Consider the following 16,309-nt stretch of genomic DNA (forward strand, 5'->3'; position numbering starts at 1 on the left):
ACAGAGCTTTGCTGGAGGCTTTGACCACTGGCAGCAGCTTAAGAAGAACCTCCTCTGAAGGAGAGTATTTCTGCAGGTCAAACACCTCCAGATCTTCTTTTGATGACAATAAGATAAAGATCAGAGCTGACCACTGAGCAGGAGATAGTTTATTTGTGGAGAGACGTCCTGATCTCAGGAACTGATGGATCTCCTTCTCTAGAGAACGATCATTCAGTTCATTCAGACAGTGGAACAGATTGATGCTTCTCTCTGGAGACACATTCTCACTGATCTTCTTCTTGATGTACTGGACTGTTTCCTGATTGGTCTGTGAGCTACTTCCTGTCTGTGTCATCAGGCCTTGTAGGAGTCTCTGATTGGTCTGCCGTGAAAATCCCAGGAAGAAGCGGAGGAACAAGTCCAGGTGTCCATTTGGACTCTGTAAGGCCTCGTCCACAGCTCTCTGATGGATATTTTTTGAATCTGGTTTATTAACAAATGGGGATAAACTGACTGTTTGTTGTTCTTCTGGCAGGTTGATCCCAGACTTGATGAAGGTCAGATGGACATGAAGAGCAGCCAGAAACTCCTGAACACTCAGATGGATGAAGCTAAACACCTTCTCCTGGTACAGTCCTCTCTCCTCTTTAAAGATCTGTGTGAACACTCCTGAGTAAACTGAGGCTGCTGTGATATCGATGCCACACTCTGTCAGGTCTGATTCATAGAAGATCAGGTTTCCTTTCTGCAGCTGATCAAAAGCCAGTTTTCCCAGAGACTCAATCATCTTCCTGCTCTCTGGACTCCAGAGTGGATCTGTCTCAGCTCCTCCATCATACTTGACCTTCTTGACTTTGGTCTGGACCACCAGGAAGTGGATGTACATCTCAGTCAGGGTCCTGGGCAGCTCTCCTCCCTTTCTTGTTTTAAGCACATCCTCCAGAACTGTAGCAGTGATCCAGCAGAAGACTGGGATGTGGCACATGATGTGGAGGCTTCGTGATGTCTTTATGTGGGAGATGATCCTGCTGGCCTGCTCCTCATCTCTGAACCTCTTACTGAAGTACTCCACCTTCTGTGGGTCAGTAAACCCTCTGACCTCTGTCACCATGCCAACACAGTCAGGAGGGATCTGATTGGCTGCTGCAGGTCGTGTGGTTATCCAGAGGCGAGCAGAGGGAAGCAGTTTTCCCCTGATGAGGTTAGTCAGCAGCACATCCACTGAGGTGGACTCTGTAACATCAGTCAGGGTCTCATTGTTGTGGAAATCCAGAGGAAGTCGACTCTCATCCAGACCGTCCAAAATGAAGACAACCTGGAACTCTTCAAAGATGCAGATTCCTGCTTCTTTGGTTTCAGTAAAGAAGTGATGAACAAGTTCCACCAAGCTGAACTTTTTCTCTTTCAGCACATTCAGCTCTCTGAAAGTCAGTGGAAATGTCAACTGGATGTCCTGGTTGGCTTTGTCTTCAGCCCAGTCCAGAGTGAACTTCTGTGTTAAGACAGTTTTCCCAATGCCAGCCACTCCCTTTGTCATCACTGTTCTGATTGGTTCATCTCTTCCAGGTGGGGGTTTAAAGATGTCTTCTTGTCTGATGCTTGTTTCTGGTCTGTGTGGTTTCCTGGATGCTGTTTCAATCTGTCTGACCTCATATTCATCATTGACCTCTGCAGTCCCTCCCTCTGTGATGTAGAGCTCTGTGTAGATCTGGTTCAGAAGGGTTGGGTTTCCTGCTTTAGCGATGCCCTCAAACACACACTGGAACTTCTTCTTCAGACCACATTTTAGTTTACGTTGACAAGCTGCAGCCAGAAGTTCTGAAAGAAAAGAAGAAATAAGAAGAGTCAGTAAAGATTTGAAGCCTCTGAGGAATGAGGATGTGAATATGTGATGTTCATGTGTTGAGACATCAGTAAATGTGTCATTTATCCAGCAGCTTCAATCTTTAGAGAAATCCTCTTACTGCTCTGCAGACGCTCAGCCAGCTCCTCCTGCTTCATCCTCCTCAGGAAGTCCACTGTGATCTTCACTAACGCCTCTCTGCTGCTCTTCCTCTGCTCCTCATCCTCCCCCTCCAACACTGAGCATTCTGGGTAATCTGGACTCAGTAGCTTCTGGATCTTCTTCAGCTCCTTCTTCATGAAAGTGATCATGTTGTCCTCCAGCAGCTGGAAGAGAAACGATATGAAGGACACAATCAGACTGAAATCATGGAGCCAAACATCAGATCCATGTTGGACACACTGACAATCCACTGGTCTACAAAGGTCAGCATGGAGATGATGTGGACAGAAGAGATGGAAAAGTAGTTGTTGTACATGTACAGACCATAAATATGGAGTCCAGCTGTGTTTGATGCTGCTGGGCAGACTGACCACTGGGAAGCTCTGAGCTCTGCTGGTCCACTCTGTGGAGGAATCAGGAAGAATCACATCACATTCTGTCACATGGAGAAGCTGCTTTCAGCTTTTAGGAAGCTCTCACCAACACCTTCATGAAGCTCTGTGCTGAGGTGCCCTGGAGCAAGGCAGCCACAGCCAGTGTGTGCTTGGATGAGACTGGTTAGACTGGTTAGACTGGACCGCTCCCAGTATAAATGTGTCTGATGTTGGAGTTTTCCACTAAGAAAAAGTTTGGTGTGTTTGTGAGGAGCCAAACTGACTGCAGGTCACTTAGTAACCGAGGTTCAGAGAATCTCCTGAACTTCTGGAAAACGTCCAGAATCTGTTTCCTTTTTCCAGAGGAGGAAAAACTCTCGTCTGCTTCTACGTTCCACAGATGAGAAAGTTAAATTATGGAGATTCTATGTTTCCTGCACTGAGACAGAATCCTCCTGATTATTCTCAGCTCACAAGAAATATTTAATAAAACTCACATGTTTATTATTTGAGCTTCATCTGGATATTTCACCTTAAATACTGAAGATATCCTTTATTATTATTATTATTATTATTATTATTATTATTATTATTATTGAGTTTAAACACAAGATGGAATAAAACTAATCTGATGCAACAATTTCACACAGCTCACCTCTGTGGCTCTGATTTAAAATAAAGAGGAAAATCCATCGACCCGTCGCTCTTAAAGGACAAACAGCTGGGCTCAGGTCCAGGTCCACGTCCTGGTCCAGGTCCAGGTCCAGGTCGATTCCTGTGAATTAAGATGGTTTAATGCTTTCACAGCTGAATTCTGAAATTGTTCAACATTTAGTTTGCAGAAGAATCTGGAAGACAAATCAAATCTATCACATGACGATCATGATGCTGCAGATTCGTCTCAGCAGAGACGTCCAGAAATGATGAACCTGAAACTGGTTTTCATCTGAAACCTGATCCAACATCCACTGAACTCTGATACTCACTGCTGGTCTGATCTTAGATCAGGAGGTTTCTCCCTCGACCAGTCGCTCTTCATGGAGACACAGCTGGGTCCAGGTCCAGGTCCAGGCTGGTTCCTGTGAATCCAGATGTTTGGTGATGTGAGTTGTGATCTCTGACATGGAGAAGAGTCATGGACAGTTAGAGATGGACATCTCACCTCTGAGTGGTTTTAGAGGGAGGGACTCCCTCCTCTCTGTCCTGATCCATGATGCTGGATTCACATCAGCTCACACACACTTTCTACCTTCACCTGCAGAGGAAACACACATCATTCATCTGAACATCAACTGAAATCCTCCTTTCCATCATCTGCTGTACAAAGATCAGCTGCTATGTTATTTAGAATTTATTTTTATTATTGTTACTTTACTGGTAGTTAGAATCAGTTCTTGTCATTTTTCAGCTGTGAGAAAATTTACTTCTAGAGATATTTGAAAGTTGTGTTTGTGTGTGAGTGTGTGTTCTTTAAGTTACCGTAGTATTTGTGGCTAATTGGCTAGCTTTAGTTATTAGTATAGACTGATACCTTTGGACAATAAGACATTAGAAAGTGGTTAAACAATAACATGACGAAAGGAACATGTATCAGCTGTTTAACTGCATAAATAAACAACTTCCAGCAGCTCGGATGATTCCAGCAATGAGACAAGACCTAGACCGTTACCTAGCAACCGCTGCAGCAACCCTCCTCTCTCTGTCTCCAGAGGCATCATCTGCAGCTGGATTAAACTCAGTCTGATAAATTTTTGTAGAGAATCCTTTCATGCAAAAAGTGACTAAATATTAACTCTTTAACACCCAAATTAATTTATAGTTATATAAAAACACCATGAAGACAGGAAAATATAACACAAAGGAAAGGACTGGAATAAAATAAAATACTATGAAATATAACATGAATTAATAGCAATTTATAAATGAAAATAATAAATGAATAAAAGCAAAAAAATAAATAAAGGCCAGAAGGGGTTTCTCATAAATTTACATCAACAGGCATCAAGGGGTTAATCTGTCATGATTTTATTGCAGTTTTTAGTTCCCACTACACATCTGGTTTTTACAAGTTTTTGTTCAATCTTACATTAGTAAAAAATTTATAATGAAACTAAATGAATCTTCTCATGTGTCTATCAGATGGGCCAGTTGGTGTTTCTTATACTGATGCAGGTCTAATTAGTTTTTACAATATTTAATTATAATGTGTTTTTCTATAAAGCTGCTAGTGGTGTTTGGTCAAAACTGGCGTCTTAATTCTTTATGCTGATGCATTAATCATGATATAAATGAAAAGAAAATAAACTGAAAATGAGAATCTTTCATCATTTTATTACAGCTTAAAGTTCAAACTGGAAGTTTAGTAGATAACAGTCCCAACGTAATTTCTTCTAACAGAACATGAGGGTTACGTGTCGGCATGAAGGTTTTTTTCTTTAGTAGAGGAGAAAATGTTTTATAGCATCTTTATCTAATCTGCTTCATAAAAGCCACATAATGAATGATTAAACCGGGATTCATCCTCTTATAAACAAGTCAAAGTTCATTGATAGACAGGAGCCACGTATCCATGGCAACCAGCAGCTGCTCGGCCTGTTAGCTTCTCCTGGTGCTGGGACTGGTTGCAGCCACTTCAGCTGATTACACATGAATTTAGATTAAAACTACATCCAAACTGCTTCATTATTCACCAGAATATTGATCATCTTTCAGACATTTTACTGTTTTCTACAATGTGTGAATCATTTCTAGAGATGAAGGTGATGTTTTCCACCTTATTTAGCTGGAAATGCTTCAGATATTTAGTTTACTGTCATGTGTGAACAAGTGTAAAATATCCAGCTTTTTCTAGCTGAAAAAATGAGCTAAAGATGAATTTATTTCTACTGATCCACAGATAAATGGACGTGTTCTGGCAGCTCTAAGTAAAGTAGATGTAAAACATAGTGGAGGTGGAGGCCTTGCTGGCTGCTTGTGAGATGGAAGGAGGTTTTTAAGAAGACATGAAACAGAAAAGACGGATGTTTCTGAAATAACATGAAGGTGAACGATGATGAAGGAAATGATGTTGCAACATGAAGCTTGTAAAACTTCTCTGACTCCTGTTACTGGAAACATAAAGAGAGGCTCAAAGTTCAAGTTGTTCTGCAGCAACATTTCTGCCTCATTATCTACTAAAGCAGTTTGATCCAAGGATCCATGTTTCACTGGAAGCAGCAGGAAGCTGATGGCTCCCACTTTACTGCTGCAGACCACACTTTGATTCCAGGATCAATAATCAATAATCTGATCATCATGTAGATTTGTCTTCAAACAGCAGAGATCAAAGTTGGAGCTGAAATCAGAAAGTGAACACGTTCTCCAAACATTCCAGAAACAAAGAGGAAAGTTCACACTTACAGTTTGTTCAGAGAAGAAGAAGAAGAAGAATCTCCACTGATACACAGGTGAGCTGCTTTCCTGGAATTGAGTCACATTTCTACCTGTGATGGAGGGAGGACAAGTAGGAGGAGGACAGGTAAGGAGGAGGACAGGTAGGAGGAGGACAGGTAGGAGGGGTTACAGGTAGGAGGAGCAACATCAGACCTTCCTCCTCCTCTTTAACAGCCTCACCTGCACCACTGAGATGTTCTCCAGCAGTGTTTCTCCATCCTGGTCCTCAGGACCCCCGTCCTGCATGTCTCCATGTTCCACACTTTAACCCACCAGGCTGAGATGAAGGACTCATTAACAGACCTGCAAAGACCTGGACCAGGACTTCATTTCATCTGAATCTGAAGGGTCAGATTTTTCTCCATCAGTCTTGTTTTCATCTGGAAGCTGACCACACATCACCTGTCTGTCCACGTCTACCTCACCTGTCTGTCCACGTCTACCTCACCTGTCTATGAGGCCGTAGAGGCCAGGATTCATTCTCCTCTCACATATACACACATTTACCCTCTTACACAAATATATTGTCCTCACACACATATATATTCTCCTCTGACACACATATTGTGTATTTAACCCTTTTTGTTGTTTGCTTGGTGTCTCTCACTTTCACTGACACAGGAAGTTCTTCCCTGAACAGGAAGTGACTCTCAAACCAGGAAGTCCTTTAACAAGACTCGCTAAGCATGTCCACGTGTAGTAATAATACACTGAACAACATAAAAATGCCATTAAAATAGTTTTGTCTTCAAGTTGTGATTTATAATCTGGGCCTTGTTCTGCTTTTCCCACTAATAAATCACTGATCTGACTTTCTCTCAGGCACATGGATGGAAAGCACACGCTGGTGAGACTGAAGATGATGTTTCACGGCTGTGTTGATGCTTCAGTTGGACCATTATCTACCTCGCTGGTCCAGACAGCAGCAGAGCCTCAAGTGTTTTGTCCCTTTTCATTGTGGCATCAGAACTTTGGAAAAGCATCTAGAGTGAGACGTGATGACGGACTGGAAAACACTGGTGTTGCCGTTTCAATGCATCACAGGAGAGGATTAAATAGACGGCGTTGTTACTGGCAGGTCAGAGCAGAAGAACTGAGAGATTGTGGGCAGAACTGAATCCAGTTGTTGTGGTTCATTTTGCTGATCTGTTCAGTTTTATGGAGGAGCAAGGTGTACTAGTTTCTCTTCATGAACTACGTTTGTCTTCATTACATCTATTTGCCACCAAGTCAAAGGGCTGCCAGTGAGTTCAGAATGGGTGGGAATAACCACGTCCTTTCACCACAAGGAGGACAAACTCCCTTCATCTGTGTGGCAGCAGGGGTGTGTAACAACCATGCAGGAACACAAAACCCAAGTATAAGGGCACTGTTTACCTTAGTGGCTTTGGCAACGATGATCCTGCAGCAGTTCCACACAATAACTTGTTATTCATCTATTAATATTCCTCTCATGATGCCACAACGTCTTCTCTTCAGCACCTTCATCCATGTGAAGATGATGGAAATCATGGTGTATTTATTCTGTAGCCTTGTGCATTTTCTTGGAAGGAGGAATTCCTGGTTTTATCCATATGATTGATGCTGAGAAGCTTTTTAACAGTTTTCCATCATGTGAAAAATAGAAAATGAATATCATCCAGTTTATAAAGTTCCAGTCAAATAACACTGTGCCAAGCTTTGTAATGGCTCCATTTCAAGTTTTTATTGGGTCTGTTCAGAAACTTTGTCTCTAAATGTGACTCCAAGCTCAAACCTCCATGTTGACATTGAAAGATATTTCTTTTATACAGGTTCCTGGTATGAAAAATAGTCCCACAGGAAACATTTTATTGAAGCTTCTGGCTCTGGAGACCTCACTAAACTGCCATAAAGAATAATCACGTTTAACATTTAACATCCTTTGATGAATAGAAGACTAAAACAAAAACATCATTAATGCTAAATTTGTGGACTCTGATGTGAGACTAGAAGTTGGGAGAAAAACTGTCTAACAGCTGAAGAGTCAAGCAGAAACAAACATTTCACATTACATGTGCAACGACCCCAGAAACAAAGCTTCAGCTTTATGCAGGAGAAAAATAGAGCCGCTCCTCAGCCGCTAGAAGAAGCTTGTTTCAGATTGTTCACAAAGCAGCACAAATATGTAGAACTTACCAGATGAGCTGCCCTTCTTACTGTACAATATGCCACATGTGTCCATCTACATTTCATAGAAGCTGCACTCAGACGCTCATGAAGACGTTCATGTAAGAGGAAATGGATTGCACATCACATTAAATCACATCCATGAACTTCTTCTAATTGTTATCCAGAAATCAGTTATTATACAGATCATTTAGAAGCACACAAGTTTCATGTAAATGTGAGTTTCATCAGACTGAAAGTTCTGCTTCGTCATTGCCGGGCTGTCCAGCTCCAGTCCTCCAAGGCTGAACTTGTGCAGGTTTTAAGAGATTTCCTTCACCAGCACACCTAATTCACTTTAAATGGCTTTTCCTCAGCAGCTTGTTTTTAAAGTTTCTGCCAAAGCATGTTGAGCCATTAACCTGATTCAGGTGTGCTGCAGCGGAAACATCCAAAACCTGCAGGATAATGGCCCCTGATGAGCAGCCTGGGAGACCCCGTCTTATTGTAAACTTCATTCCAGTTTGTTGCAAAGCCAGAAGATTCTTTCACTTAGTGGCTCATGTGGATTTTACGTCATTGTACAGTAAAAATAAAGGCAGTAAGACTTAATGAACCCTAAAACTTTTCCCAAAAACATAAAAACTGCAAACAAACAAAAGAAGAAGTATTTCAAAGTGTTTGTTGGTTGATCCGTTTGAAAAGCAGGGCGATAAAATCAAGAGGGAAAATAGTGAGCTGTAGATAAATTTAAAAGTGGAATAGTGTCTGACTAAAAAGCTGCAGTGAAGTTCGATTTCAACATTACTTGCAGAAAGCAGCTGAAAAATGTGAACCGTTTCTTCACATCTATTAACTTCAGTTTGACCAATATGCAGCAGGTTTGTATTATTGTACAAACCACATAAAAAACAAGAGAAAAGAAGAAAGTTTCACGTTGCTCTTGTGTCATTAACTGAACATGAACTTGACCTTAACACAGAATACTTTGATCCAGACCTGTACACAATATTACGCTAGGCTAAAAACCAAGGGTCCCGCCCACCGCAGAGCCCCTGTTTTCCTGAAGGTCTCCGTATGAGGTCTGCAGCGTAGCTTCAAGCAGTTAGTGCAGCTGTTTGCAGCGGCAGCTTTGCAGCTTCCTGAATCCTCCTCCTTTGTGGAGGAGAGAACCCATTCGGTGAAGGAGTGTTGGCTCCTGTGGAAAAGGCGAGGATCGTTCCCAGTTTCTGTTCCTTCCTCATCTGGTGGTAAAGGAATAAAGAAACTGGACAATAAACAGAAAGCAGAACATCTCTTACTATTCTAAACTGACACACAATGACCAGATGCAGCTAAATATTTCACTTAGAAGAAGAAATGGTCAAATTCCATGGATTTACTTCTGCGTGTGTCTCCAGAAAGGAAGAACTTCCTCAGCAGCTTCTGTTGCTCGCCAGCTGGAGATGGGCGGATAATGAAAAGACTGTCAGCACACATCAGCTGAGAGGCTGCAGGAGACAGCACAGAAGAGCTGAGCTTGGATTTAGTCCAGCACACCAAGTGTTTTCAGTCCATCTCTGAATCTAAGACAGAGACAGACAGATTGAAGAGGTTTTTATTGGTTTAAAAAGAAAAAAACTCAAATAAAATTCAGTAAAAATGCACAAAAAGACGACATTTACACATTAAACTGAAAAGTATGTGAAAAGTCAGCAGTTGGTTTCTTTAAAAGCTGTGTTGTCCAGACTTTGGTGATCGGCATCTCTGTAGAGCACCAGATTCCCTCATTATTAGATCTCAGTCAAATTCCAGAGCAAAGCCCCACATTTACTCCTCGCTAGAAATTTAACACGTCTTCAGTTTGTTCATAGACACAAAGTTTAAAGAAAGTTCATGAAGAGCTGACGTTACAAAGATTAGTGCTGACTGACAATGTTTAGCTTGTTTCACCAAGAGAGCAGAACATCCCAGAATCCGCTGTGTTGGTCTGATGGACACAACTTTCCATTTCTAGACTTTGTGTATCAGATCTGCATCCAGCTGCTGTCCAGCTGCAGTTTGGCTGAAATCAGTCTGTTGCCACATGTTGTCAGAAACTCTAGGCTGGAAAACATCAAGTACAATGTAGAAAAGTTGAAAATTACTATGTGCATTTTCCACTTTTTAATAAAACTATTCCACAGGTATAAAATATTTGAATATTACCTTTAATTTTAATATTACCTATGATTATTCAGACCTTGGAGTCATTCTTGTACCACCCCGTCACGGACAATAGGCACACGATGACCAATAATACATTAAAGAATTTCTAAATATTGCGTGTTTTCTTACCAGTAAAGTGTCCTTTATTAGACATTAATATCTGAAAGCATAACTCAAGTTTAAAACAACTTCACAGGTATAAATGCTTCATCAGTACCACCCCTTCATAATAAAAAATGTGGCAGGATGGTAAATTTCAACATTAATTTGCTGCCATTTCACTACATGGTAAGCTAGCTGACTCAGCATATCTGATTTCAATCTGAAATATCATTTTGTTTTCTTTAATATTGTTCTTCTTAAAGAAAAAAAAAAAAGTTTTCTTGATCTATTTTGCGTTTTGGGGTGGTGACATAAAGCTTGACGGACCCGATTCAACCTATAATAACATCAAATATCAGATAATGTGGGACCTTGTCTGCTTTTGAACTTGGATCCTAGGCTCACATGATGTCATTTTCTGTTTGTGATGCCATGTAAAATAAGAGTATACTCTTTACAGACTAAAAAGTAAGTGTGATGGGGGCAGAAGTTATAGTAAAGGACTCACTCATATTGTCATTTTTTTAAATAAAGATAATATTTATTCTTTTAATAAATATAGTTCATAGTATCAAGAACATCCCTCTTATACTGAAAACAATTAAACATTTGTTAAAATATATATATATATATATATTTGTTGATATGTCTCCTGCATATTCCATGTGTTAATTAAAGATGATGAAAGATTGTATATTTTTCTTTAAAATGAGCATTGCCTCTTATTATGTGATTAAGAACACATATCTTAACAGCTTAGAACTTTTAAAATACAGTGGGACACATTTTTATGGATTTTTAATGTCATCAAATGTTGAGGACTCAAATGGCACCATAGAATAATCCAGTTACATGCCCTCTATTGGCTGATGGTGGAACTGCAGTTTGTTAGTTTAGTCATTCCATGAAATGGGTACCATTACCACTTTGTAATTAGTAAAATGTCATCAAGGGCAAAAGGTAAGAAATCCACAGTACAAAACTTAGGTCAAACCTCAAAAAAACAAAAGAAAAAAAACAAAACAAAAAAAAAAAAAAACATTTTCCCACCTCAGGTATAAAATATTTTAATATTACCTTTAATTTTAATATTACCTATAATTATTCAGACCTGGGAGTCATTCTTGTACCACCCTTTTATGGCCAACATGCACACAATGACCAATAATACATGAAATCATTTGTAAAAACTGTATGTTTTCATACCAGTAAAGTGTCCTTTGTTAGACATTAATATTTGAAAACATAATTCAGCTTGAACACAAATACACAAGTAAATATGCTTCATAAACACAACCCTTCACAATTAAAAATGTGACAGGGTGGTAAATTCTGACATTAAATGGCTGCCACTACATGGTAAGCTAGCTGACTCAGCATATCTGATCATATCATTTAGTTTTCTTTAATATGGTTCTTCTTAAAGAAAAAAAAGTTTTCTTGATCTATTTTGCGCGACGGGGTGGTGACATCAAACTTGACTTATGCCTTCATGACATTAATCTGATAACTGAAAGCATGTGTCTGTGGTTTGTTCAAAAAGAAAAACATCTTCATCATGAGGATTCTTGCCCCCCTCCCCTCTTTCTGTTTCCCTGCAAATGACATTTGCCAAGAATACCTGAACATAAATGTACAAATGAGCATTTCTGTCTTCAGGTGGATATTGAGAAGCTGGATTACAACCTGCCACTGTTCTTTGACGGATTATCTGAAACTGATCATCCGTTGGAGCTCCTAGCCTGTAAGGGAATCCATGAAATGCTGGAATGCGGAGGGTCCAAGATCCTTCCTGTCATTCCTCATCTGATTCAGTCCATCCGCAGTAAGTCTGAGACCTGTTAACTCTTACATTTTACCAAACACACATAACACATTGTCTCTATCTGTTTTTTTTTTCTTTTGCATCATTTTACTTTGACTGTGTTTAGGTGTTATTTCTGTAAAAATGGCCCTGGTGTATGACAGCAGAGAGAGTTCAACAGGCTGGAGCATAACACCAGCTTGTCTGTTGTACAGTCAAGTTGATGAAAATTTATTCTTAATTTACTGATCATTTATCTGTTTGAATGTGTTTTACTAAGCTGCAGTTAGTAGAGCTCTCACGGCCACTATGTCCTGTCTTCATAAACTTTTGCATCATTTTTGCAAACTTCTCTATAATATATTAAATAAAAGGCAGAATATAGCTGACGCGACATTCCATCTGAAATGGAATTATTTTAAAAATATACCTATTCAGCAAGCCCCCTCTGTCCTTTACATGCATGTGCTGACTAAATGGTAGTTGGTAACCGTGGCAACAGAAACTCAGACGCTGGGCAGCAGACGCCAGATCAGAGCAGCCTGCAGGCTTATTGAACATTTTATTCTATTCTATTCTATTCTACAGTCATTTAGCAGACGCTTTTATCCAAAGCGACTTACATTTGAGAGTAAGAACAACACAAGCATGAATTCAAACAAGATGGGACGTCATAACTAAGTGATAGTCAGACCGCTTTTGAGTCCAGTTGGACCCAGGTGCTGTCATGTAGTGCTAGTGCAGTGCATATAATTTTTGTTTTTCTTAGTCATTTTATTTAAATACAGGATCACGATTTCATCACACAATATCAACTTGGTCATAAGTGCATGATTTCATCACACAATATCAACTTGGTCATAAGTGCATGATTTCATCACACAATATCATCTTGGGCATGAGTGCACACAGCTTCTTCAGTACTTGGTTGAGCCAAAAAGCTGGACAAATCTTTCTGACTCATTTAGTTAAGCTAAATGTGGAAATGCTCCTTAAACAACTGAGTCTTTAGCTTGGTCTTAAAAGTGGATACGGACTCTGCGGATCGGACGGAGTTTGGTAGATCGTTCCACCACCGGGGAACAACAGAGGAGAAGAGTCTAGCTACTGATTTTGCGCCACGTTGTGGTGGGAGCACTAGGCGTCTTTCACTGGTAGAGCGTAACTTTCGAGGGGGAGTGTAGCTCTGGATTAAGGAGTGAAGGTAGACCGGAGCCGTTTGGGTTATTGTTTTGTAAGCCAGAAGCAGAGCTTTGAATTTGATGAGTGCTGCAACTGGAAGCCAGTGAAGAGCAATTAGCAGCGGAGTGACATGAGCTCTTTTGGGCTGGTTGAAGACCAGACGTGCTGCTGCATTCTGGATCATCTGCAGAGGTTTAACTGAGCATGCAGGCAGGCCAGCCAGTAAGGAGTTGCAGTAGTCAATGAGTGAAATGACCAGAGCCTGGACCAGGAGCTGGGTTGTGTGTTCAGTCAGGTAGGGTCTGATCCTCCTGATGTTGTAGACATAGGATCAAACAGGTTGTTGTCTTGGAGGAACTGTGAAACCTGACTGAAGACGGCACACTCTAGTAATTTAGACATGAATGGAAGCAATGAGACCGGCCGGTAGTTTTCAACCTGGGCTGGGTTGAGTGTGGGTTTCTTCAGCAGTGGGGTAACCCGAGCTTGCTTGAAGGCAGAAGGAAAGACACCGGATTTAAGAGAGGAGTTGATAATATGAGTTACTGCAAATTTGACTGTAGGTAAAATGCTCTGCAGGATGTCAGAGGTAACAGGATCAAGAGGACAGGTTGTGGGTTTTGAGCTGACTAGAAGTTTAGAGACTTCGTCCTCATTTAGAGAGCGGAAAGAGCAGAGTGAGGCACTAGTAGCTGGTTTGGCAAGGCTGAGTTGGTCAGGCTCAGTGAATTGGTTACTGTACATGTAGGAAACTATCTGTGGACGTTGACTGTTTGAAACAAAATGTTGCATCATCCTCTGGACACACGCAAGCTGTAAGAGCTGAACCCGCCTCTGAAATGATTCTGTCACGTAACATAACTGCAGCCGACCGAGCTGCAGGTTCTGTGTCAGAGCCGGTTACCTTGGCAAAGCGTCACAACAAAATAGTCCACTCAGCCGCTTCTTATGAAAAACTTACAATTTTACCGGTAAAAAACAACATTAACACATTAATAATTTATTTAATATTTTTTCTTTCTTAATGGACCATGGTATAAGCGGGATAATGCCCTCCGAGGTGGCCATCATCATAAAATAAAGGACTTCACGGAGGCAACCGGTTCACGCCTTCGCGTCGGTGAATCCACCTTTAACTTGATGAACTGTTAAAAAACAACACACACAGATTAAATAGAATTTCTTTCTTTCTTTTTTAATATCAAAGCATGGACATTCTCTCGTCAACTTCTGTTAAAGACTAACCCACAAAATACCTCTGCTTAGTGTTTCCAACAAACATTTAAACAGCATTTCAAATACAAAACGCAAGAAAAATCTAATGAACACTTAAATCACCAATACTTAATATACCATAATAAAGTTACCATAAGTAAAGGTTTTATGGAAAAATAACAAAACCTGTACAAATTCTATAAGAAATTAATGTGCATGACCACTTACATTTCCAATTTATTTACAATGGGTCTATGAAATGAAATAAATATGCAGAAATGTAAACATACTGAATTAGGAAATGTATTACTGTTAACATATTTATGAAAAAATGAACTGAACATTCGCAAAAACAGTTTGTCTTGTAAGACTGTAGGAAGACTGAGATTTCTTAAACTGCAGGTTATTTCCTCCTCAGCCGCCAAATGGAACAACTTTGCTTACTAACTCATTTGTAAATGCCTGTGCATGTTAGGTTGTAAGAATTTCACACAGAATTTGTTTCTCCATTTCACTTAGTGTGCAGTGTGAATCCAGGAGACCTGAAGACAAGCAGCATTCAGTCTTTGGCCACAGTTTTTAAGTAAATAGCTCCTTTTTAAACTTAACTATGCCATTCACATCTTATCTTTGTAGAAATGTACAAATAAAGAAATGAACAACCTTTAAAGGGCGAAAATGTCAGATGAAACTCTCCTGCATGACAGTTTTACCTTTAACTGCCAAGGAAAATGGAGGCACTGCTATCTGGAGCCATTAATGCAGTTCTATTTTACAAAATAAAGTCTAAACAGTGTGATAACAGGACTAGGCCAGGGTGGGCTGTTTAAAAGAAAGCAAAGTTATGAGCTCCATCCTCTCTGCAAAGAACAAGACTGGGGTGGCATGGCTCAATGGGTAGAGTGGTCGTCCTGTAACCTAAGGGTTGCCGGTTCGATCCCGGCCCGGAGAGCTCATGTCGAGGTGTCCCTGAGCAAGACACCGAACCCCTACTTGCTCCTGATGGGTCGTGGTTAGCGCCTTGCATGGCAGCTTCCGCCATCTGTGTGTGAATGGGTGAATGTGACGTATATGTAAAGCACTTTGGATAAAAGCGCTATATAAGTACAGACCATTTACCATTTCCGTTTAGAGAATTCTCCCTAATTGTGGGCAATCACAGCATTTCCAGAACCAAAAACCCTCCACCATGCATGACACGTTGTATGACATTAACATGTTTTCTGTGTTTCACAGAGCAAATGATAACATCCTACAGCTTAGAGAACTTAGTGAACGCTTTGAACAAGCTTCATCTAAAGGTTCCATGTAACTTAGTAAGAGAAATATATCACTTAAGAAAAACTGGTCCTTGTCATTGCTTTAGAAACCCTGGCCTGGCAACAATATGGCTACAGCCATGGCTATGAAGCAACATACTGTGTCCTAGATAATGTCCATCACCTAAACATTGCTCTCAAGGATGTCATTGAACTCAGCACGGAAGTCTGGGAAACGTTCGTAGCAGTCAGGTAGCTGCAGAAACTTTCCACAGGTGCCACCAATTGGCCGTCTAGTGAAATCAGACATGACTATAAACTCCACAGTTACACTGTCTGACACAATCAAATCTGACCCTGTGCAGAATCTCAAAAACCTCCCAAGTTTTTCTTCATCAAGTTCTCCAATATATCTTCTAAGATGATGTTCAAGCTCTTTTTGCTTTGCTCTCAAATCTGCTGGGAATCTCAACATCTTTAACACATTCTTAGATGTCGCTTTAAGGTTTGCATACATCATTGTCAGCTGTTCGTTATTTAGATTGATCCAAGGTTTTGTGATGTCCTTCCAGCAGCAACAACAAACACCGGCTTCTGCACAAGCTCCTTGAGGGAAATTTCTAGTACAATGTCTTTAAGG

At 40.5% G+C, this 16,309-nt stretch overlaps 1 protein-coding gene and 1 long non-coding RNA gene across 2 annotated transcripts in view; both read right to left on the reverse strand.

Annotated features, from left to right (window-relative positions):
• LOC121636043 (NACHT, LRR and PYD domains-containing protein 3-like) overlaps window positions 1–16,309 on the reverse strand; it is a 293,753-nt gene that overhangs the window by 104,983 nt on the left and 172,461 nt on the right. The gene's annotated exons all lie outside the window — the stretch shown is intronic.
• LOC121636048 lies at window positions 2,352–3,568 on the reverse strand. Its single transcript, XR_006009595.1, has 4 exons — window positions 3,524–3,568; window positions 3,348–3,440; window positions 3,017–3,136; window positions 2,352–2,390 (listed from the first exon to the last, which is right to left on the reverse strand). It is a non-coding gene; the product is annotated as an uncharacterized LOC121636048 (long non-coding RNA).

The sequence above is a fragment of the Melanotaenia boesemani genome (genome assembly GCF_017639745.1).
Source record: "Melanotaenia boesemani isolate fMelBoe1 chromosome 2 unlocalized genomic scaffold, fMelBoe1.pri SUPER_2_unloc_2, whole genome shotgun sequence".
NCBI lineage: Eukaryota > Metazoa > Chordata > Actinopteri > Atheriniformes > Melanotaeniidae > Melanotaenia > Melanotaenia boesemani.